Source organism: Orycteropus afer, unplaced genomic scaffold (assembly GCF_000298275.1).
Source record: "Orycteropus afer afer isolate SDZICR_OR568_19922 unplaced genomic scaffold, OryAfe1.0 scaffold00072, whole genome shotgun sequence".
Taxonomy (NCBI): domain Eukaryota; kingdom Metazoa; phylum Chordata; class Mammalia; order Tubulidentata; family Orycteropodidae; genus Orycteropus; species Orycteropus afer.
Genome location: NW_006921659.1, coordinates 5,281,520 through 5,306,698, shown reverse-complemented (window position 1 = coordinate 5,306,698; position 25,179 = coordinate 5,281,520).

Below are 25,179 nucleotides of genomic sequence, written 5' to 3'. Positions count from 1 at the left end.
GCCTCTTCCTTCTTCCTAGTCTGTCTCAGTCTGTAAGCTGGGATGATACCTGTGCACCATGTGCATCCCACTGGGTTAGAAACACCAGTGGCTCAGCCTAAAAACTCATATCAACACATCACCACGGTAGGACAAACTGACAGACAAGTTTGCCTCCCTGGCCAACATATGAATATGGATGTGCATATGTCTATTCATGTCCTGGACTCACCTCTTTGGGATATATTCCTAGTAATGGGATTGCTGGATCAAATGGCATTTCTATTTCCAACTTTTTAAAGAAGTGCCATACCATTTTCCATAGTGGTTATACTATTTTACAATCCTATCAGCATATTTGAGAGTTAGAATCTCTCCACACCCTCGCCAGCATTTGTTGTTTTCTGTCCTGTTGAACTTTGCTATTATTGCTGGAGTGAGATGATGTCTCATTGTTGTTCTGATTTGTCTGTCTCTAGTGGCTAATGATATTGAGCATTTCTTCATGTGTTTGTTGGCTGCCTGAATATCTTCTTTGGTGAAGTGTCTGTTCATATCCTTTCCCCATTTTTGATTGCACTGTTTGTATTTTTGATGTTGAGGTGTTGTAGTTTTCTATAAATTTTAGAGATAAGTCCCTTGTCAGATATGTCACTGTCAAATATTTTTTTCCCAATATGTAAGTTCTCTTTTTACTCTTTTGGAGAAAGCATTTTGATGCACGTAAGAATTTAATTTTCAGGAGGTCCTAGTCATCTAGTTTCTCTTCTGCTGTTTGTGCATTTTGGGTTATGCTTGATAGTCTATTTATACCATAAATTAAGACCCCTACATTTGCCCATGTCTTATCTTTGATGAACTTTAGAGTTTTGGGTCTTACATTTGGTCTTTGATCCATCTTGAGTTCATTTCTGTGCAGGGTGTGAGTATAGATCTTATTTAATTTTTCTGCAAACAGATATCCAATTTTGTCAACAGCATCTGTTGAAGAAACTATCTCTTCTCCATTAAATGGGTTTCGGCCCTTTGGATCAGAATTGGATTAAATTACTTTAGGTAGTATTGACATTTTCACAATGTTCAGTCTCCCTGTCCATGAGCATGGGATATTCTTCCATTTATGTAAATCTCTTATAGTTTCTTGTAGTAGTGTTTTGTAGTTTTCTTTGTACAGGCCTTTTGTGTCCCCAGTAAGATTTATTTCTAAGTATTTTATCTTTTTGGTAGCTATTATAAATGGTAATTTATTTCCTTATTTCCTTTTTAGAGATTTCTTTATTCATGTAGAGGAATCCAACTGAGTTTTGTATGCTAATCTTGCAGCCTGCTACTTTGCTGAAACTTTCAATTACTTCCAATAGTTTCTTTGCTTTGTCTTTTGGGTTTTCTATGTATAGGCTCATGTCACCTGCAAATAGAGATATTTTCACTTCTTCTTTGCAAATTTGGGTGCCTTTTATTTCTATTTCTTGCCTTATTGCCCTGACTAGGACTTCCAATACAATGTTGAATAGAAGTGGGGATAGAGGGCATCCTTGCCTGGTTCCCATTCACAAGGGGAATGCTTTGAATTTCTCTCCATTGAGAATAATGTTGGCTGTTGGCTTTGCATATATGCCCTTTATTATGTTGAGGAATGTCCCCTCTATTCCTATTTTCTGAGAGTTCTTACAGGAATGGGTGTGAGATTTTATCAAATGCCTTTTCTGCATCAATTGATATGATCTTGTGGTTCTTTCCCTTTGTTTTATGTCGTGGATTACACTGATCATATTGCTAATGTTGAACCATCCTTGCATACCTGCTATGAATCCCACTTGATCATGATGTATTAGGTTTGTTGTTGTTGTTGTTGTTTTTTTTTAATATAGTGTTGGATTTGATTGGCAAGGATTTTGAAGATTTTTGCATCTATATTCATGAGGGATATTGGTCTGTAGATTTCCTTTTTAGTGATGTCTTTGCCTGGTTTTCGTATCAGGGTTATGCTTGCTTTGTAGAATGAATTTGAGAGTATGTCATCCTTTTCTATGTCTGGAACAGCTTGAGTAGGTAAGTGTCACCTCTTCTCTGAATGTTTGATAGATTTCTACAGTGAAGCCATCTTGGGCCAGGACTGTTTTTTGTGGGGAGTTGATGATCTGCTCAATTTCTTCCTTTGTTATAGGTCTGTTCAAATTTTCTACCTCAGTTAGTGCTACTTTAGGTAGGTCTTGTGTTTCTAGGAATTTGTCTATCTCTTCTGGTTTTTTAATTTGTTGGAGTACAGTTCTTCATAGTATTCTGTTATTATCCTTTTTTATTATTGTGATTTGGGTGAAAGTTAGAGCAAATTCATTTTCTATACAATAGTTGATACACATTTTGTTTCATGACATTGATGGCAATCCCCACAATGTAACAGCTCTCTTCCCACTTCCTCCCTGTGATTACCTTTTCCCTGTGTCCTTCTTTCCTATGCATTCCTGCCCTCTAAGTTATCTCCCAGTGCAAACACTTCCCTTCTGATGGCTGATCATTCTAAGGAGTGCACCTACCTGCTATAAATGTTTACCTTATATGCCTGTCAATTGTTTGGCTAGAAGTCACAAGAGTTCAATTCCAGGCCCAAAGGATGACTTGGGGGCCACAGTCTTGGGGGTTTCACCAGTCTCTATCAGACCAATAAGCCTGGTCTTTTTATGATTTTGAGCTTTGTTCCACATTTTTCTCCCATTCTATCCAGGATCTCCTATTTTGATCCCTTTTCCAGTGGTTAACAATGTGGACTCAATGGCAGTGAGTTGTTTTTTTTTTTTTTTTTTTTTTTGAACAGTGGTAGCCAGGAGTATTCTGTTATTATCCTTTTTATTTAAATTGGTTCTGTTTTTATGTCACGCATTTCATGTTATTCCTGTTATTTGCATCTTCTCTCACTTTTCCTTAGTTAAATTTGCCAGTGGATTTTCAATTTTCTTAATCTTTTTGAAGAACCAACTTCTAGTCTTGTCAATTTTCTCTATTGTTTTTCTGTTTTATGTTTTTCTGCTCTGATCTTTATTATTTCCTTTCTTCTGGAGACTGAAGGATTTGTTGTTCTTTTTCCAATTGTTGGAGTTGTTGGGTTGTTTCTGGGTTGTTGGGTTGATTTCTGATTCTTTATTCTTTTTTGATGTGTGCATTAATTGCTATAAATTGACCTCTCATACTGCTTTCACTGTGTCCCAGTGGTTCTGATATGTTGTTTACATTCTCATTTGTTTCTAGGAATTTTTTTTTTTTAATTTCACATTTTGTTTCTTCTGTTACCCAGTGGTTCTTGAGCAGAGTGTTATTCAATTTCCATGTATTCAGATTTTTTCCCCTTGGTCTTCTCATTGTTGATTTCTAATTTTATAGTGTTGTGATCTGAGAAGATGCTTTATAGAATTTCGATGTTTTAAAATTTATTGAGACTCTATTTGTGGCCTAACATATGGTCTTTTCTGGAGAATGAGCCACGTACACTGGAGAAGAATATACATTTTGTTGTTGTTGTTGTTGGGTGGAGTCCTCTGTATATGTCTATGAGGACAAGTTGGCTGATTGTGTTGGTGAGATCTTCTGTGTCTTTACTGAGCTTTTTTCTAGTTGTTCTTTCCTTCAAGCAGTATGATAAAGTCTCCTATTACTATTGTAGTATTATTTATTTCTCCTTTCAATTCAGTTAATGTTTGCTTTATGTATTTTGGGTAAGGATTCCATTCTACTTGGATCCACAATCAATGCCCATTGAAGCAGCAGTCAAGAAATCAAATGATATCTTGCACTGGGCAAATCTGCTGTTTTGAAACATGTTAAAAAACAAAGATGTCACTTTGAAGACTAAAGTGCATCTGACCAAAGCCATGGTATTTTCAACTGCCTCATATGCATAAGAAATCTGACTGATGAATAAGAAAGACCAGAGAAGCATTGGTACATTTGAATTATGATGTTGGCCAAGACTATTGCCAGAAGAATGAAAAAATCTCTCTTGGAAGAAGTATGGCCAGAATTCTCCTTAGAAGCAAGCAAGGATGGTGAGACTTCATCTTACATACTTTGGACATGTTATCAGGAAGGACCACTCCCTGGAGAAGTACATCATGCTTGCTAAAGCAGAGGGTCAGTGAAAAAGAGGAAGACCTTCAATAAGATGAACTGACACAGTGGCTGAAACAATAAGTTCAAACATAGGATTGTGAGGATGGTGCAAGACCTAGTGTTTAATTTTTTTTGCACATGGGGTCACTGCTGTAAGTCCAATCTGATTGAAGAACATCTAACAACAACAACAAACTGTGCTCCTCCCATCTCACACAGGGAAAAGCTTAGGTAAATGATTTACGCATCACATAACTTGATAATGGGACTTTGAAATGAAAACCCAGGGGAAGGCTGCTTTTTTTTTTTTTTCCTGCTGCTACAACATGCTTGCCCTCTCCATCATATGACACAGGGACAAAGAATGGACATTTTGCAAACAAGTAGCTACAGTAAAGCATCTCCTACTAGCCATGACCTCAAATGTTACAAGTAAGGACAAGCACAGGAAAAGCTGAAAGTATAACATTTTCATATACATTATTCCAGGTTTCAATCCAGCATTTGTTTATTTGTATGTTTCCGTTACACTAATATACTTCAATTAGTCTTCCTCTTTGTTTTTATGGCATACTGGTTAAAGCATTTGGCTGTTAACCAAAAGGTCAGCAGTTGAACCCATCAGCCACTCCATAGGAGAAAGATGAGGCACTCTGCTTCTATAAAGATTTACAGCCTTGGAAACCCTATGAGGCATTTCTACTCTGACCTGTAAGGTTGCTATAAATCTGCTAATAAAAAATAAAATTCAGAAACTACTGAATGGCAGTGGGTTTATTTTGTTTTTGTGTCTTGTAGGAAAAATACAATAGCCAGGGAAAAGATAAGCAAGTAATTGGTTTCTTGAAGATTAAGAAATCTGTTATGTCAATTCCATGTATTCACACCAACCCCCTATCTCTCACCCCACAAACATAGAACAGAAGAAAGGATAAAATAAGAGTTTTCTATTCCCTGGCATTAAAAGAGTAGGTATCACCAAACTGGGCTCAAAATAATGACTGGTGGCCTCAACATTGCAAATTTTCCTTAGTATCAATTCCCTTTGTTCTCAGTATCAGTAAGACCCATCCACAATGAGGAAGATTTCCTAAGAAAAGTTGAATGTCTTCTCTGCTGGAAGATTACTTTTTTTTTTTACAGGTTGGGTTCTCTATTTTAAAAGTTTATGGGGAGCGGGGTCCTGTGGAAACGTATTCTTCCCTATTCCCCACAACTTAATCTTCTCGTTCCATATACTTTTTTTTTCCTCCCACCTTTACCCTTCATGTTCTCTCCTTTCCTTCTCTTCCCTCCTCTTTTGCACCTCCATTTCATTCCTCTCATCCTTCCTTCTCTTCTTTTATCACTTCAGTCTTCAGTAGTATATGTAATGTTTCCCATCATTAAAGTGAGAAAGTATTGATTCTGGCATTCTAACTGCTCTGCGAAAGGGTCAGCTTTACGCAAAGAACTACAAGTGGTCCAGCATCCTTTCTTGCATCCATCCACCAAACAAGGATGCCACATGTTTATCTGGAAACAGTTTGTAGAACCTAATTCATATACATGCCATTTATATACACTGGTATGTTAAAGAATTTCCTGGATCTGTGGAAGAGCCTTTGAAGTCTCTTCTGCATGTTAATTTCTCTACTAATCCAGATGACACTGCTCATTGTGACATTTCAGAGAGGTCACTGAGCACCATCCTGATAACCCTCCCAAGAAGAACAATGAAATGCCAATGCAGAATGATTTTTTTTTTTCTATTGCCAAACCCTTTAATATTCTTTTTCTTTTTTTCCCCAAGAAAAGCCAGTCAAGTTCTAGGAGGTCTTACCACTAATACTAATTTCTCCCTAGCTCAGTCAGTAGGTGAGGTTTGCAGTGAAACCTGTGAATATATCTGTGTTCCCAGGTTTACACATTTTTTGTTAATGTAATTATGCTCTAACAGGCACTACCCTGAACCTCTCTGCCCCTAAACTGATCCTTCTGGCATTTCCATGATTATGCAGTTCAATGATTTTACAAGTGGACTTGCCTCCTGATTTGGAATCTAACACCTAACCTGTGAAGAAGCAATGGAGATTTGGAAGAAGTAACAAATGTTAGAGACTACAGCTTTTTAAGCTACGTATTTGACAAGCAAAATACCAGCTTAAGAAAGAAGCTGGGAAAAATAATTTCATTTTAGCAAAGCAGATTTATTTCTTAAGATCTAATAAAATGTAAAATTCATAAATTTTGGAGAAACTAATCTAAAATATTAGAATTTCCCATAAATTTCTCAAATTATCTTAATGTGTTACCATTTGGTGAGTTTAGTTTTAGAGCAGCATAGTGCCTAAGGCACTTGACTGCTAACCAGAAGGCTGGCGGTTCAAACCCACCAGCCATGCCTCGGAGGGAAGGTTGGGCAATCTACTTTACTTCTGTAGTGATACTGCCTCAGAAACCCAAGGAGGGGTGGCTCTGAGTTGGGTCCGACGATGGCATATAACAACAACAACAACAACAACAGCCTGAAAACAATTATTTTTTTAAGCTGGAGTATCTTAATTTGAATGATTCTATAGAGAATAAAACCTAGTGATATATACTATATATGGTAAAAAACCATTTGTGTTTAAAATAGAAACTTCTCAAAATATTTTAGGTCCTTTTTCCACATAATAAATTTATAGATAACTTGTGTTCTAATTTGAAAGAGATTTTAAGTGTAATGTAGAAATTTTGGAAAAATTCAAGAGAGTATAAAGAAGAAAATACTTGATAATTCCACCATCCAGATACCCACCATTCATATTCTCTTCCATTCTCTTCACTATGCATATATTTTGACATTTCTTTTTCAAACTTTCACTGTTCTGTTTTAAAGCAATAATGTGTCATGCTGAGACAGGGTACAATTTTTCATGACAGAAAAAAAATGAAAACCCCAAGAAAGGAACAGGGAGACTGCAGGATTCTTTAGCCTCCTCCCCTCATCTTCCGAAGCTACTCCCCCACATCTTCCTCCACCAGAGACATTCTCCAAAATCCTCAGATGGGACAAGGATGCTTTTCCAAAAGCATTAGAAGCATTAGAAAGGAGCCACTGCTGTTCATCAAGAGGAAAATATCCACATTCTGTATGTGAATGGCTAAGTTCCTTCTGGATTTTTGCATTTCCGTCATCTTACTTAGCAAGGATTATGAGGATGGCACAAGATGGGGCAGTGTTTCTTTTGGTTGCACATAGGGTCACCATGAGTTGGAGCCTACCGGATGGCACCTAACAACAACAATCATTACTCTTCTCAGTCCAGTTCTTTTAAAATACTAGCTGAATTGTACTAATTTGAGTAAATAATATAGCTTTCCAAAGTAGCTAACATCATTATGGCCTAGAACTTAAGGCAATTAAATTTATCCTCCTTATCCTATAATTTTGTATGGAAGCAAGCACACATGTACCACTTCTGATAGTATCAGAACAGAACAGACTATCAGTCTCTTATGAAGATTTTCAGCATCTCCTTGGACCTATTTTTATTGAAGTCTCTAAGCATGGTGTTATTGGATCCTGTGGTGGTTAAGTTTGTGTGTCAACTTGGCTGGGCCTGGTTGAGTGGCTGGGCAGCTGGACGTAGTATTCCCCATGATGAGACTGGAAATCAACTCCATGGTGGAATCTACTGTGAGCAGCTGAGTAGCTGCTTTGGGTAGGTGGTCTGCTTCCCATATATAAGCAGCAGTTTTGGTAATGGTCTCCAGTTTATGGCACGCTTGAACCCTGCATGTAGCCATGTCACTATTCAGCAGCCTGCCATGCTTTGCCAACCTTGGGACTTTCAATGGACTTGAATCAATGGTCTGCCTTGTGGTTTGGTAACATCAGGACTGTGCTTTCTTACTTGTCAATCTTGGACTTGTCAGCCTCAGCAACTAGCACCTCTCTGAGAGAAGAAAAGCCTCTAGCTTCAAGGGGCCAGGAACAGGAGGCAGTGCTAAAGCTCAAGGTCGAGGGGCTTTCACACAGCCCCTAGAATCTGGCACTTAGAACTCGGACTTAAAGCCTCCAAACTGTAAGAGAATAAACTGTTTGTTAAGGCCATCCCATTTGTGGTATATTTTTGTCAGAGCAGCACCGGGTAACCACAACACATCTCTTGATTATACTATAATTTTATCACAAGAAATGTAGCTCTGGCTTTTGTTTATAGCATTTTGATGGATTAGATACCTTGAGGGACAATCTCAACTGAAACACCTAAAATGCTGGATAAAATATTTTTTAAACATCTTTTTAATTGCATATCACTGAGCTGGCACAAGGGGAAGAGATTTTCAAATCCCATAAAAGAAGTGAAAGCAGGAACTCTAGTAGGTAAGCAAGTTTCAAAGCCAGCTCTTCCCCTACGAGTTTCTGTGGGACTCTGCAAGACTCTAAATGTCAACTCTGAAATAATGCTTGGGACTGTCCAAGGTGGAAGAAGTGTTAGGAGAATCTACATGAAGTTGAAACCACAAAGGACTACATCCCAGTGTAGAGATGAATTAAAAAAACCTATCCCAAAGAAGAGTGTCATTGCATGAAAATTTGCCTATCATAATGTTGACTGAGGAAACAGAAAAATAAAAATGAACTCCCCTAGGAGCTCTGGTAGCATAGTGGCTAAGACACTTGACTGCTAACCAGAAGGCTGGCGGTTCAAACCCGCCAGCCACTCCTCGGAAGGAAGGTTGGGCAATCCTACTTCCATAGTGATACTGCCTCGGAAACCCAAGGAGGGGTCGCTATGAGTCAGGGCTGACTCGACGGCACATAACAACAACAACAACAAGAGTTTTGAATCACAATCAGGAATCACACATGTTTTCTATCTAAATCCATACCAACTATGTTGTCTAAAATAGTGAAAACCCTAATAATAGAAAACCCTAATAATTTTATGTGATCTCAAAATCTCTTCCCCTTGTGCCAGCTCAGTGATATGCATTTAAACAGAGTATCTCATTTTAAAAGGATACCAAATTGGTAGTACCACCAGATGACTTGATTGGCAAAAGCAAATGCAGTTGTCTGGACAAATTCAATTTCAGCCTCAGCCTCAAAGAATTCTCACAAATAAAGTGCCAAGACAAACGAGAAGCTCATACAAAAAATACAAAATCACAAAACATGGAGGAAACATGACCCCATGAAGTGAAGACTAGAAGCAAGCAGCAGACAGCAAAAACAGTTCATAAAAACTTCTAATACTGAAGTTATTAGTTACCAAATATAAAATAGGTACTCTGTATGAAATAAAAGAGGAGCTTGAAAATAAGAAGACTATAAGGAACATCTACGCAGATAGGAAATAAAACCAGATAGTACTTCAGGAAATGAAAAATACAACATGCATTTTTAAATGGAGGCTTAAATAGAAACAGAAATACCATGTTGTTGTTGTTGTTATGTGCAGTCGAGTCAGTCCCGACTCATAGCGACCCCTCCTTGGGTTTCTGAGGCGGTATCACTATGGAAGCAGATTGCCCAACCTTCCATAGGATCCAGCAATCCCACTACTAGGTACATATCCTAGAGAAATAAGTGCCATGACACGAACAGATACATGCACACCCATGTTCACTGTAGCACTGTTCATAATAGCAAAAAAATGGAAACAATCTACATGTCCATCAATGGAGGAATGGATCAACAAACTATGGTACATACACACAATGAAGTACCACACAACATTAAAGAACAATGATGAATCTGCAAAACATCTGATAACACGAATGAACTTAGAGGCCATTATGCTGAGTGAACTTAGTCAGTCACAAAAGGATAAATATTGTATGAGACCACTATTGTAAGAAGAAAAGGATTTCACACACACACACAAATATTCTTTGATGGTTACCAGGGGAAGGCAGGGTAAACCACTAACTAGAGGGTAGACACATATTAACTTGGAAAAAGGGGAAAAAAATTGTACAGATCTGCATTTAGTTTTAGAAATTAGGTTTAATAATCATCTGATAATTTAGAAATATGTGTTGTTGTTGTTTGTCATTGAGTCGGACCCAACTCATAGCAACCCCTCCTTGGGTTTCCGAGACAGTATCACTATGGAAGTAGATTGCCCTATCTTCCTTCTGAGGAGTTGCCAGTGGGTTTGAACCGCCAGCCTTCCAGTTAGCAGTCAAGTGCTTTAGGCACTATGCCACCAGAGCTCCTTTAGAAATGTGTAGCTAAGTAAAATACAGACTGTGACTTTATTTCACTATACAATAACATGGGAGCTCTGGTGGCACAGTGCCTAAGGCATGTGACTGCTAACCAGAAGGCTGGCTGTTCAAACTCACCAGCCACTTCTTGGAAGGAAGGAAGGTTGGGCAATCTACTTCCATAGTGATACCGCCTCGGAAACTTAAGGAGGGGTCGCTATGAGTGGATCCGGCTTGATGGCAGTGAGTGACACCACATTTTCCACTATAATAAACTTAAAATGCTGCATGAACTTTCACAGATGTCTTTCATTAGATTATGTTTTCTTAAAAAATGACAAAAATGTTTAGCCTCTAGATTACACAGCTGAATCACAATACTACACCATTTTTAGCATAAATTGTTTCTTTAAATAGGCTTTGCATTCAACCAGAAGTTTAAAATATTACAAAAACTCTTAAGTGAAGTTTTCCAGTGTAATACTGCCCCCAGTATGGGGGAAAAAAAATCATTGGTTTGAGTTTATTTTTCAAATCCACATCATTAAATAAACCCATGTGCCTGAGATCTAGATCTTATTAAAAATGGCACAGACATGCCTCACTGTATGGCGAGAAGTCACTATTGTTTTCCCTGGTGGCATCTTGAGTGCCAGGGAAAGCTGCTGGCCATTGGATGCTGCTAGAACTGGGAGCTGTTACAAAAAAAAAAAAAAAAAAAAAAGCACTCTGCAGGAGTCCAGTACTGGAGAAAGCTTCTCCAATGCAGAAGTAAAGCACTAGAGAAAGTGCACTCTGTGGGAGACTAGTACTGAGAACACCTTGCTGCTGTAGAAGAACTTGTAGAAATGTGTTCTACAGGAGACCGGGGTAGAGAAAACCATGAGAGGGCCAACGCTGGTGGGCAGGTGTGCAGAGGAAATCAGGAGTCAGAATTCTCCTTGTTAGTAGGGCTCCGCATGGCTTGGGGTATGTGGTGCCTGCATGGGGGTGTGTAGCAAGGAACTTCACACTCTGGGCATGCAGCTGGGGCATACCACCACTGGATGCTTCCACAAACACATGCACCACTGACAACCACACAGCAGAGAAAAAGAAGAAAATAAAGCCACGTGCTCTCTAAAGGTTGTTTGAGAAACACATGTCTGTAAACTGAAACATTTATAGCATTGTTTCCAAGATATATTCCCAAGAAAAAGATAAAACACATTATGTCTCCAAGATAGCTCAATACTTTTAATTTATCAAGAAGTCTTTAATAAATGGTAAACACCAGGAAACATTCCTAGAGCCTTTAGAATAAAAGCCAAACTGCACAGCATGCTATCCAAAGTTTTCAACTATCTTTTAGATTAGCCTCCCATTACACCCTTATATGAACTCTTTAGCCTAAAGACAGTGAACTATTAGCTCTTTCCCAAACACTCCATGCATAAACTGGCTTTCCTCTATGCCTTTGTTCATACTATTCCCTTGATTTGAAAATGCCCTTTCCCTAATCACCTGTGAAAAATCCTGTTTTTCAAAATCTAGCTCAAATTTCAGTTCCCCAGGAAGCTTCCCCAAATCTCTCCCCTGTACCTCTCTCAGGAACAGAGAAGGGAATCTGACGGTAACCCAGGTTAGTTCTGGACACATTCAAGGAACTGCCTTCTCATAAAATGTAGCTCAAATTTAGCATTCCTTCATCTAACACTAAAATATGCTATGTGCTAGAAACCTTGGGAATACATGAACAAGTTAGAGTCCCTTGTATTCAAGTCCACAGTCAAGTTAGACAGGCAAACAACTAAATAGGCAATTACAATATTGTGCTGCGATAGGAATAAGTCCAGGGTGCTGTGAGACCACAGAATAGACAACCAAAACCTACTTTAGGGAGAGTGTGGTAATTAAGGTTATGTTTCAACTTGGCTGGGCCTGGTTTTGAGTAGTTGGGCAGTTGGATGTTGTTATTCCCCATGATAAGACTGGTAATCAACTCCATGGTGGACTTTGCTGCAAACAGTTAAGTAGCTGCCTTAGGGATATGGCCTGTTTCCAGTACATAAGAAGACACTTTGAGAAAGATCTGGGGCTTTTTGGCACATCTGCATCCTGCATTTGGCCGAGTCATCAGTGAGTAGCCTGCCATGTTGTCTGCCAATCTTAGGACTGTTTCTGGACTTGAACTAGTGTTCTGCCAAGTTGTTTGATACTCTTGGGACGGTGCCATTTTACTTGTTGACCTTAGGTTTGTCAGCCTCATCAGCCAGCAGCTGCCTGAGTAAGAGATGCCTCTAGCTCACTCCAATGGGCTGAGAGCAAGAGATAGAGCTAAAGCCCCAGACTGAGGGGCCTTGACCCAGCCCCTAGAGTTGGCACTTTGAACTCGAGTGTCTAGCCTCCTAAACCATAAGGGAATAAACGTCTGTTTGTTAAAGCCATTTATTTGTGGTATTTTCTGTTAGAGCATCATTAGAGATCCAAAACAGAGAGGAAAGACTTTTGGGAACAAGTGACACTTGGGTTGAAATCTTAAGGATTAGTAGAAATTATCTAGACAAGGTGGTAAGGATGAGGCAATGGCAACAGATAAAACTGAAAAGACAGGCAATGCCAAGATCATGTAGGGCTTTATTGACCTTTATGTGAATGCTGAGATGGGATGTTACAGCTCCTAACTCTAACTGAGGATCTGTCTACTCTCCTTTCAGCTCTTTCTGTTTTGCTTTATGTATTTTGAAGGTTGGTTGTCAAGTGCATAAATGTTTAAGACTGTTATGCCCTCTTGATGAATTGACCTCATTTTAATCAAGAAGTAACTTAAAAAATAAAAATAAACAGAGGCTTAAACAGCTGTTTAGACCCAACAGAAGAGAAAATCTGTGATTTGGAAAACAAATTCTAAGACATTTTCCAAAATATGGTCCAGCGACAAAACAATGGGAAATCTGAAACAGATGTTAAGAGCTTTAGAATTCCTGGTCAGAGTTCATGAAGGAATACTAGAACGGAAAGGAGACTACTTCCAAAGAGGTAATGGCTCAGAATTTTCCAAATTTGTTAAAAGGCACCAATCTTTGTTGTTGTTGTTCTTTTTCTTAGGGGGTCTTGGCTAGTTTTCACCCTTTGTACTTTCATTTCAATTTTAGAATAAGCCCATCAAGTTCTGTGAAAAATGCTAATAGGATTTTGATTGGAATTGGATTGACCCAGGAAGCCTCTGAATTCTAAGCAGGATAAATGAAAAGAAATACATACCTAGAACTATAATTCTAACAATGCAGAATTCCAAAGTGGAGGAAAAACTATGGAAGTAAACAGAGAGAAATGATAGACAGCCTACAAAAAAGCAGCAACTAGACTCAACACTGACTTTTCAACAGTAACAACAAAAAACAAAAGTCAATGGAATCAGAATCATATCATCAGTGTGCTGAGAGGAAATAACTGAGTCTAGAATTAGATGCCTAGTGAAATATGTTAACAGTGAGGGTAAAATGTGGATATTTCTGTCAACCAAAATTAGACTTTACCACTATAAACCCTCACTGAAGAAAAAGATAATAACAAAGGATGTACTTCAGAAAGAAAGAAAAAAAATTACACAGGATGGAAGGTTTGAAATGTGAAAAAGGAATAATAAGAAATGTTATAAGTAAATATAAGGGCAAATCTAAATGAATTTTGATTGTAACAGCAATAGTAATATTCAATTTGTGGGAAGAAAAGGAGAATAAGCCAGAACTGGATCCCAGAACTGAAAGAGATGATAAGATTTAAAGATCTCTAAGGGAGCTCTGGTAGCATAGTGCCTAAGGCACTTGACTGCTAACCAGAGGCTGGTGGTTCAAACCCACCAGCCACTCCTCGGAAAGAAGATGGGGCAATCTACTTCCGTAGTGATATAGCCTCGGCAACCCAAGGAGGGGTTGCTATGAGTCGGGGCTGACTCAATGGCACATAACAATAACAACAACAAAGTCTTCCTATTGTTCAGGAGGAGGAAAAATATTAACTTTGTTAAGTAAAAACATTTAAATAGCTAGGTAACCACTAAAAGAATAGACATACAAAGAATATAACTTCAAAACAACTAAATGGGAAAATACGTACTGAAAGCGGGAAAAATCCTCAATCAATGCAAAAGAAGGCCGGGGGGGAAAAAAAAAGATAGGGGTAAATAAACAGAAATATACAGCATCTAAAAGATAGCAGCAATAAATCCAAGTGTATCAGTATTTGTAATAAACATAAATGTACTAAAAAAAACTTCAGTTAAATTACAAAATTACTTAACTTTTTAAAATCAGCTATATACTGCTTACTAGGGATGCTTAAAACATAAGGGCATAGAAAGGTTAAAAGTCAAATGATGAAAAAGAAAACATTAACAGAAAAATGCTGGTATGACTATATTAATATCAGAGAAAATAAACTAAGGCCAAAATATTACTAGAAATGAAAAGGACTGCTACTTGACTCACAAGATGATATACCTATTCTACATTCACATGTGCTTGAAATTATATCTGTCCCTTTAATCTCACTGAAAATGCAAAAATTATTGCCAGAACCACTGCTATTCAATATTGTGTTGGAAGTCCTAGTCAGTAAAGTATAACAAAAATTAAAAACAAATGAAAGGTTTAAAAATTTTCTGAAAAGATGCAAAACAATCAGTTTGCCAATGATATGTTTGGTCACATAGAAACCCCAGAATTTTAAAATCAGTATTTCCAAAAAATATAATGTGGTTAGGTATAAATCTAACAAAAGTTGCACATATCATCTGCAGAGAAAAATGATAGTTTATTTAAGAAAACATTAAAGACAAACTGAGAAATATCAAGTTGTTACAAGGTGCTTCCACAGTATGAAGATGTTAATTACTTCTACACTGATTCAATCCAATTCCAATCAAAATCCTAATAGCATTTTTCACAGAACCTGATGGGCTTATTCTAAAATTGAAATGAAAGTACAAAGGGTGAAAACTAGCCAAGACCCCCTAAGAAAAAGAACAAACAAACAAACAAAAAACCCAAGCTCACTGCCATGAAGTCGATTCCAACTCATAGTGACCCCCTTTGGGTTTCGGAGGCAGTCAGTCTTTACAGAAGTAGATTGCCTAGTCTTCCTTCCCCAGAGCAGCTGGTGGGTGTGAAACGCCAACCTTCTGGTTAGCAATCAAATGCCTCAGACACTATCCTACCAGAGCTCCTTAAGAAAAAGAACAAAGTGAAAGGTCCTCTTGGATATCAAGGTTTATTATAAAGCTATAGAGAATGGAATACTTGCAGAGGGATAGGCAAAGAGGCAATAGAACAGAACAGAAAACAATTCAGAATACCATTGCAATCTCATAGTAGGAGAAGTTTTCTGAAATAAGACACAAAAATATCATCAACACATTAAGGAAAACATCGATGAATTCTACCATACAAAATTAAAACTTTGGTTCATTAAAAGACATGAGAAGAGTGAAAAGACAATTGTCAAATGAGGAGAAAATATTTTTCATATATATAATCAAGACAAAGGATTGGTAGCCAAGATATGCTTTTTAAAACTCCTACGAATCAAAACAAACAAACAAAAAAAGCAACCCAGAAGGAAAATGGGCGAAAGTCACACACAAGCATTTCACAGAAGGGAAAATACAAATGGCCTACAGACATATGAAAATATGCTCAACCCCACTAGTAATCAGAGGAATGCAAATTAAAAGCACAAGTAAATGTTTTTCCCATCTGAACAGCAAGAATTTTAAACTAAATCCATAATAAGCATTGGCAAGGAAGTAGAGCAACAATAACTCTTATAACCTGATGGGAGTGTAAATTAATACAACCATTTAGGGCAACACTTTGATAGTAACTAGTAAAATTGAAGGGGGAGCCCTGGTAGCATAGTGGCTAAGACACTTGCCTGCTAACCAGACGGCTGGCGGTTCAAACCCACCAGCCACTCCTCGGAAGGAAGGTTGGGCAATCCTACTTCCGTAGTGATACTGCCTCGGAAACCCAAGGAGGGGTCTCTATGAGTCGGGGCCGACTCGACAGCACACAACAACAACAACAACAGTAAAATTGAATAAAAGCAATCTTTCATGTTCCTGGGTTTAAATATCAGAGAAACTCTTGCATACATGTGCCAGGAGGCATGTATAAGAGATGTTCATAGCAGCATTGTTCACAATTGCAAAAGAAAGAAAGGAGAGGGTGAGAGAGAGAGAGAAAATTGAAGAGAAAGAAGGGAAGAATCCAAATGCCCATCCATAGTAGTGAAGGCTCACTGTGGTGCGCTCATATAGTGGAATACTACATAGCATTAGAATGAGGAAGTCACAGTGTGTGAAGGTACAGAATTTATTTTATATCAACATTAAAACACAGACTTGGGAGAAAAAGAAAATCTCCAAAGATTATATAATATATACCTCCATTTATTTATATAAAGTTAAAAAAAAAAGCAAAACTTCACACATGAGTATTTAGAGATACATAAGTAGTTAAAATTATAAAGAAAGCAAACAAATTACCAAAACACAATTTAGGGGGTGGTTACCCTGGGTGTGTGCTGGCAGGGAGGGGAGGGAAGATGCAATCCAAGACTGCACACAGGGGTCTCCTTAGGGATACTGAGATTTTATTTTTTTTAAAATGTGACTGCTGGGATGTGAGCATTCATTTTACTTAATTCTTTAAATTCTACAGAAACACTAACATAGTATCTTGGTTATATGATATAGTACACAATTAAATATTTTTTAAAATGTTAACCAGCTAACCAGTTGCAGTAGCGTTGCTTCCAACTCATGGTGACCCCCTATGTGTCACAGCAGCACTGGGCTCCACTTGGGTTTACCAGTGGCTGAATTTTCCATAGATCACCAGGCCTTTCTTCTGAGGGACCTTTCAGTTAGCAGCCCAGTTTAGTAACCATTTGCACCACCCAGGAGGCCTACAAATATTAAATGTGTGTAATTTCTAGGATTTTGGCTAACATTCTAAGGCTTGACCTATGTGTCGTTTGCTTTCTCTGTTCAAGGAAAGCTATTAGAAAACCACTGGCTCAAATGCTCCTTCTTTTTGGCTTATGACTACTGTATTCTAGATCTGGTGCTAGACTTGCCCCTGCTCTAACAAAAGTCAAAAGTCAGATTTCTGTGCTTTTCTACCTCCTAAACCTGGAGGGACCAAAATTAGCATCTTTTTTTTCCAGCAGTTTGCTCAGCCAGCAAGTATTTAAAAAAAAACACCCTGCTGTAGAGTCGATTCCACTCATAGCAACCCCTCCTTGGGTTTCTGAGGCGGTATCTCTACGGAAATAGATTGCCCAACTTTCCTTCCGAGGAGTAGCTGGTGGGTTTGAACTGCCAACCTTCTGGTTAGCAATCAAATGCCTTAGGCACTATGCCACTGGAGCTCCCAGTAGTATAAGAGACCCCACCCCCCCCAAAAAACAACCCAACTTTAATCATGATCGGATCTCCAGGAGCTCTTCCTCTCTAATGATGTCCACACAAGTGATTCTAAAATGATCCAAGGCCTTGATATCAAACCCATGAAACAGTGCCAATTTGTCACCCCTTTCATGGGTGGACCTTATCAAAACCACCCAATGTCCCTTGTCTGAAGACCTTCATAATAAACTAGAAATGATCAGCAGTCATGCTGGGTGTTCTCAGAGGCTGTGGTCTAAGCTTTCAAAAGACAGGAGGACCTGTCACAAACACAGAGCTGTCAAAAGATTCCTTCAATATGGAAGTTTCATCACTATGAATCATACTTGTAATTTGTTTTCTTCCTAACAAGGCATATCTCCCTCACTCCTTACACTCTCAGTCGCCTTCTGCTTTACACTCTTGTTCACCTTTTTTGAGTTCACCATGTTCACAAAAGTATGTCCTTTTGCTGGCACTTACCACTGCCACACTTGCCAAGAAAAGTCAAATACTACAGTATTTTTTAGCAGGCCTTAATAGGTTTCATAATAAGCAAAAGACTGTATCATGTATTTGATTTACACATGCAAATAGATCAATGAACTAAAAGTATACTAAGGATTTGTGAAATAAAAATGATTCCCAAATTTATCTTTTTGGGAATTCAAACTACAAAATAGTAACAGCTGCTATAGATTCCCATCAGAGATTAGTGGATAAATTATTGAAATCTGAAGCTGTGACATTTTTAGATAAATATTTGCCCTTAATTTTCACAGGCTCTGATTCAACAGAAATCTGGAAGGGCTCACAATCTGGCCCAGAAAAGATCATTTTAAATCTACAACTTTAAAATGAGGTTGAAAAGGAGCCCAAGTTGGAGTCTGCCAGCAGGGCCGTCTATGTCTACTGCTCTGACTGTGTCTAGGTCCATCTGCCTCCAGCTGGACTTGAGCCTGTCCTTGAAGGCTTTCTTCACCCCTCACATTGGGTCTATCACATATTCAATACCTGGCATCAGAGTTCTCCCCTATAGGTGCCAAGACATGGGCCAGATGCGTTTGGAAGGATTCCACACTAAAGCCTGACTATTAAAGACCTCAGCCCTTTCATAAAGTCACATCACTAGGTGTAGAGCACACAATTTGCCTGCAGATGCAATAGCAGAAGACTCTCCCATAAAACAAAACCTTGGGACCTCATCTGTTAGCACATAGCTCAAGCCTTCCAGCCAACACAGGGCTTCCCTTAGACCAGCGCATGGTTCCTCCTCTCTGCTGATTCACTTGGGATCCTTGCAGAGGAATGTGGCTTTTGCAACAAAAACTCAAGTACACGGGTGTCATGCACACAGCCACTGCTAACCCACCTGACAGGAGAGGCTGGTAGGCTGGGGACTGTATGGACTTTCATCCTTAAAGGCATCTCCTGCGACTCTGAGAGTCCGCTGAAGAGTCTCCCTACACATATCCTATTTTTCAAAAGAGAAAAGGAAACCAACTCCTGGTCTCACCTCTCCCTCTGTGCCAACCAGACCAGTGACAATATTTACTCTACAGCTTGTTAAAAAATAGTAACAGTAAGTCTCAAAGCATGGTGTGTCAACAAAGAAACTTACTTACTGGGGGTGTAGTGGTAAGGCATTTGGCTGCTAGCAAGAAGCTCAGCGGTTCAAACACAGCAGCCCCTCCACCAAAGGAAGCCGGGGACAATCTACTTCCGTAAAGATTTACACCCCTGGAAACCCACTGGGGGTCGCTCTCAGCCGGAATCCTAGTCGATGGCAGTAGGTTTAGTTTGGTTTGGTTTGTGGGCACGACAGCGATGCCTTCTTTTGGGCGCTCCATCCTGATATAACCCTCCGCCCCGAACCCTTCAGAAAAGACTGATTTCTGAGTCTGCCCTCCACACTTGTCTGTAAACGGAGCGCAAACTATTTTGTCTCCTTTCCTTGACCGATATAATAGTTGCTCAATAAATATCTGATCATGGTCACACTTCCCAGGAACTAGAATACCAAGGGGAACACCTTCTTTCCTCCTAAATCCCCGACAGGTCTCCGCCCTCCCTGTGCACCCAGCCCTCGCCTAGGTCCCAGCCACACCTCCTTCAAGCCTCGGGCAAAGATCTAAGCTCCTGTCTGGAACGAAGGTGTGTCCAAAGGGGCAGGGGAGGCGGGAAGAGGGACGGGGCAGCCACACCCCGTTCTCGTCAACCCCGGGCCCCCCACAGCCCCTCCTCCTTCTCTCTCCAGCTCCTCGCCCCCTCCTCATCCCCACGCACCAAGATGGAGGGGAAGGAGCGAGTGGAGAATCTTGGCCGCGGCCCCCTCCCCCGCCTTATAAAAAAGAAATTGACTTTTGTTTGGAGTTTGTGAAAAGTGGGGCTCCGGGCCCAGTCAATGGGGCGCCCCGCGGCGCGGGCTGAGTGGAGCTAGCGCGCACCGCTCCGCCGCGGCCCCAATTAATCCGCCCTTTGTGCAGCCCGCCCCGCCGCCCCCGCCGCCCCCGCCGCCGCCGCCCCAGCGGCCCATTGTTCGGCCGCGCCGGGCCGCGGGATTTACCCTTTTCAAACAGCCGGTTTTGTCCAGGGCAGTTCGAGCGGAAGTTTCTCACTGACAATTTGCCCCAAATAGATAGATTTGTCAGAAGCGACCTTCGGGAAGGAAGCAAAAAGCCACTGGCCGAAGGTTGGGCCGGAGACGAGGACTCAGCGTCCCACCCGCGGCCCCACCGCCCTCCGCGCACCGCCCCCCCCCCCCCCGCAGCCTGGGCGGGGTCCGCGAGCTCCCGCGCCCTTCCAGACGGCCCCGCCTCTTTCCTGGCCTCCATTTTACTCATCTGTGAAATGGGATAGCCTGACGCCTGAAGCCATAAATCCAGAGCTTTGGGTCAATTACCGTGGCCAGTGTTAATTTTCTTACACTTACCCCCGCTCCCCCCCCTTTTTAATGACTGTTAGCAAAAAGCCTGCGGAGTGTGAAACAGCTTTGAAGGTAGGTCCTGGGCCTGCGTAGCAAGTTCCGGATTGTGCACGTGCTGTTTCTGCTCTGCCCTGGGGTCTTCCTTAACAAAGATGTCAACAGTGCTAAATCACAGGTGGTGCCTTTGTAAGACGGGCTATTGTCCCCTCATAAGTCAAGATATAAAACGCTTTGTACTGAATGGCCTGCGATCTGGAGCTCTCAACCTGGGAGTCGGACTATTCGATTTTTTTTTCCCCACCCACCACAGCCACTCTTCTCCCAAATGACCTCACTTAATAAGCAAAATTTAAATGGGGGGGGGGGGAGAACCAACGCGATGTTGATGAAAAGAATAGTTACTGATTTCTTCACACTTAATGGCAAGTATGAGTCTTTTAAAATACAGCCTACCAAACAGATCTGTGAATTTCAAGCAGAACTGAATTGTATTAATCAGTTGATGGGTCTGTTCATTTTCTCTCACTAGATGGAAAATACAAAGGTTGGGATTCCACAGCGTATGTTTCTACTGTACTCAAACAGTCTTCTTTAGTCCAGAAATTTTCCTGCTTAGTTGCACATGAGAGAAAAATTGAAACAAAAAAAAAAATTTGTTTTTTGTTTATCCATCAGGTGACTACACACTTGAGCATCATACAGAGAAAACCCTAGGTGGTCTTTAACAAGATTTCAGCGGTTAAGAGCTACAATTTAGAGATGACAGTACATACACAATGTCAACAGTATTTAAACAAACATCCCAGACAACAGAATAATGGTTATTAACTATGATGCTTTGGGCTTCTGACTAATTTCCCATGTCTGTCTGCAGCCAAACAGCTGCAGGATTTTTCTCCCTTTTAAGACTGTTTATGTGCATCATTTAAAAAATTGCATTTAACGGCCATATTCTCCAGAACAGGCCCTCCATGTGGAACTGAAGTGAATGGTTTACTAATAGTGGTGAAGCCAGTGGTAAAAATGTGTTTCATGCCAAAAGGATTCTAACCATCCTGTGAAAAATTAACCCCTTCAAAAGATCATGTATCTCTGAAATGTTGCTGTATGCCCTTCAGAATGGCTTTACATCTTGGGTTCAAGATTTTTTTTTTTTTTTTTTTTAATCATGAGGCTACACACCATCATGCCTAAATAAAGGAAGCTCTTTAACTCTACTCACACATGCACAAGTGTTTTCAAAACTGATCAAATTGTGCAAATGTACTAAAGTGTGCCTCTCCTGGGCTTTGAAAATGCTGAGGGAAGAAAAGAGACTGTGAGGTCATTTTGCATAATTTTTTTCTTATTCACCCAGACAAATAGTAAGTTTCCTAAATGATTTTTGTGATCGAGACATTAAAATGAATTAATTTTCTTGAACATCACAGATATGCAACTTCAATCATTATTTAGCTAATGCAATGCAACTGGAACTACATGTATGTAAAAATCAAAATATGTGCAACTGTTTAATATTATTGCACTATTTTTGCTAACCCTAAATGCATGGTCTAAAGTTGAATTACCCCCACTGTTTTTGTTGTTTAGGATTTATTAAACATCTATTTTTCACTAAAAGGTGGTAAAAACATAATCAAAGAGCCTCAGCCTTCAAAAAAGGCATCTACATGTATTCTGCCTATAAAAGATACACGTTTTGTGTGATGCATGTAGCTATTTCAAATATCTTTATTTAATGTCCTGATCTGCTAGAAATGTTAAATTTCAAATCACTCTTTCATCTACTCCCAAATCATGTCAATTACACCTGAAATTTTAGAGACTGGGAAAAAATGCCTTAGACCTACTCCTGAGTTGCGAATTGCTATACCTGAAAGGCCAAATCCTCCTCCTCCCAGCAGGCAATCATCTTATGCCCTGAAGCATGAGATCTGATTACCCCTATCATCATCTTAGCTTGCATAGATACAGATGTTATTAACGGCTGTAGTTTATCCAACCCTTTTTTAAAACGCAGCTGCAGCATTTGACTTGGGGACCTCCTGTGAATCCCACTGGTTGACTCCATCCTGCACAAAGCACGTGGAGATTGGGGGAGGGAGAGGAGAGAAGGAGGTTTGTTTTGTTTTGGAGGGTTTAAAAAAAAGAAAGAAAAAACAGAGTTTTCTAAATAGCCACTCAGCATCTTTGTAAATGATGTGAATTCTGAAAATACTTAGTAGAACAGGGCTATGGAGTACTGGGTGAACTGAATCAGTGTGAAACAAAGCATATTAGAATGTATGATGTTTTCTCACTGCATTGACAGAGATCAAAATGTGGTCCTGATATTAACGTATTGAAGAATGGTAGCTTGTTCTCAAATACGTTAGCCACATTTAAACTGGGCTGCCCAGTTTTGTATAACAATCATTTATACTAGCGTTGAAATAGTAATCTGGATAGAATGGGTCCTAAACCTGCTGTGGAGAGGAAAGAGAGATGTTTTCAAAATCAGAAAGTTTCGGACTGTCAATCCATACCATCAAATTAAGTGATTACATGCTCAGTCTAATCATTGACTGTTTATCAGCATCTACAATTAGTGTTTCTAAGAAGTTCCTCTTGTAGCTCACATTATCCCCTCTACAAAACAGAAAGAGACCTCACGGGCTTTCTATCCCTTGGAACACAGTACATTTTAAGAACTGGCCTAGAGGGGATTTGAGTTGCAGAAATACTGAACTATTGTTTTAAGATGCACAAAACTTTTCTGAATTCTGATTACTTCACTAATGAATGGAATTGTCTTAATTGGAGCTTCTGGGTGTTCTTCTGAAATGAGTATTTCAAAGAACACTGGGCTCAGCATCACGTCTTGGTCTGGGGAAATGGCCTGTCTTTAGACATATGACCTGGAACATACTTTGTCTCTAAGGGTCTCAATTTCCTTATCTGTGAAATGATGGTAATTACTAATCTCTAAGGTCCAACGTGACCCATGTACTCTGTGATTCTAGGCTAAATGGAAGCCACGTCAGATTGTTATTCAGGGGAAAATTAAGAGAAGACATGGAGGCCAATTGCCCTCCAGCCCTGCCCCATGTAGTCTGCTTTATTGTTTGTCTAGTCATTCCTTTACTTTTGAAAGTCAGACTTGACATGCACTGCTTCTCAGTGTTTGGAGATCTAGAGGACCTGTTCCTATTCCCTGCTCTCACTACCCCACACCCCCATAGCTGGGACTGAGCAAAGGCAGGTTTTCTCCTCCACCCACCATCCAAACCACAAGTTTTCATTTTAAGTACATCACGCAGTTTCACTCACACAGTCCACATTTCTAAAACACCACTATGTGCCAGAGAGGAGCCTTGGTGATACAGTGGTTAAGCATTCAGCTGCTAATCAAAAAGTTGATGGTTCAATCAACAATAAAAGGATGGGTAAGCAAACTATGGTACATACACACAATGGGATACTATGCAACGCAAAAGAGTAATGTGTTGTTGTTGCTGTTATGTGCCTTCCAGTCGGACCGACTCATAGCGACCCCTTCTTGGGTTTCCAAGGCAGTATCACTACGGAAATAGATTGCCCCATCTTCCTTCTGAGGAGTGGCTGGTGGGTTTGAACCGCCAGCCTTCTGGTTAGCAGTCAAGTAGAACCTACAAAACACTACATAATGTGAATGAACTTGGAGGACATTATGCTGAGTGAAAGAAGTCAATCACAGAAGGACAAATAATGTATTAGTTCATTATTGTATAAAGGAAAGGTTTATACATGGAAGGAAACCTTTGTTGGTTACCAGGGGTTGGAGGGGAGGGGAGGGAACATTGCAAAAAAATTTTTTTAATAATTAAAAAATTTACCAATAAAATGAAAAATCAATGGTTCAAACCTTCCACCCACTCCAAAGGAAAAAGACGGGGCAGTTCTATCCTGCCCTCTAAGGTCACATTGAGTCAGGATCTACTCCAAGGCAGCGAGTCTGGATGTGCCAGAGTGCTAGGGACTGGTGATCCAAAGATTAATACCACCTTATCTGCCCTCTAGGAGCTCCATGTCTACAGAGCTGAGTAGCCCTTATGTCTCAACTTTTTACTCTTGTCACTAAGGAAGTAAGAAACAGGAAGCCTGTTTGTTAACCTCTCTTCCTTGGGGGAGAGATGGGGACTGCTTTATTTTCTTACTCCCATGTTCCTCCCAACATCTCTAGTTGCTTTTGTTTTAAATACATCTTTAGGTCCCAAATGAAAGCAATCTGGCATGAGAGCCATACTAAATTCTTCCTGGAACAAGGCAGGGTATAAATACATAGAATATTTTATATAGGAGATAGGGTAAGAGATGGGCAGAAAGATGTTTCTATTTGATAGTACGTGGGACAAGAAGAATATCAAGGTACAGTGAAACTCTAAAGCTTTCAAGCCTCAGCCTGATCCTAAAACTAAATTCCTTCTGTTGGTGTGGCCAACAAAAAAAAAAAAAAAAAAATGAGGGTATGGATGAATGCAAAGAGATGATTTGTTTAAAAAACAAAAGAAGGTTCTCAACAGAGCATTGTCTTGTT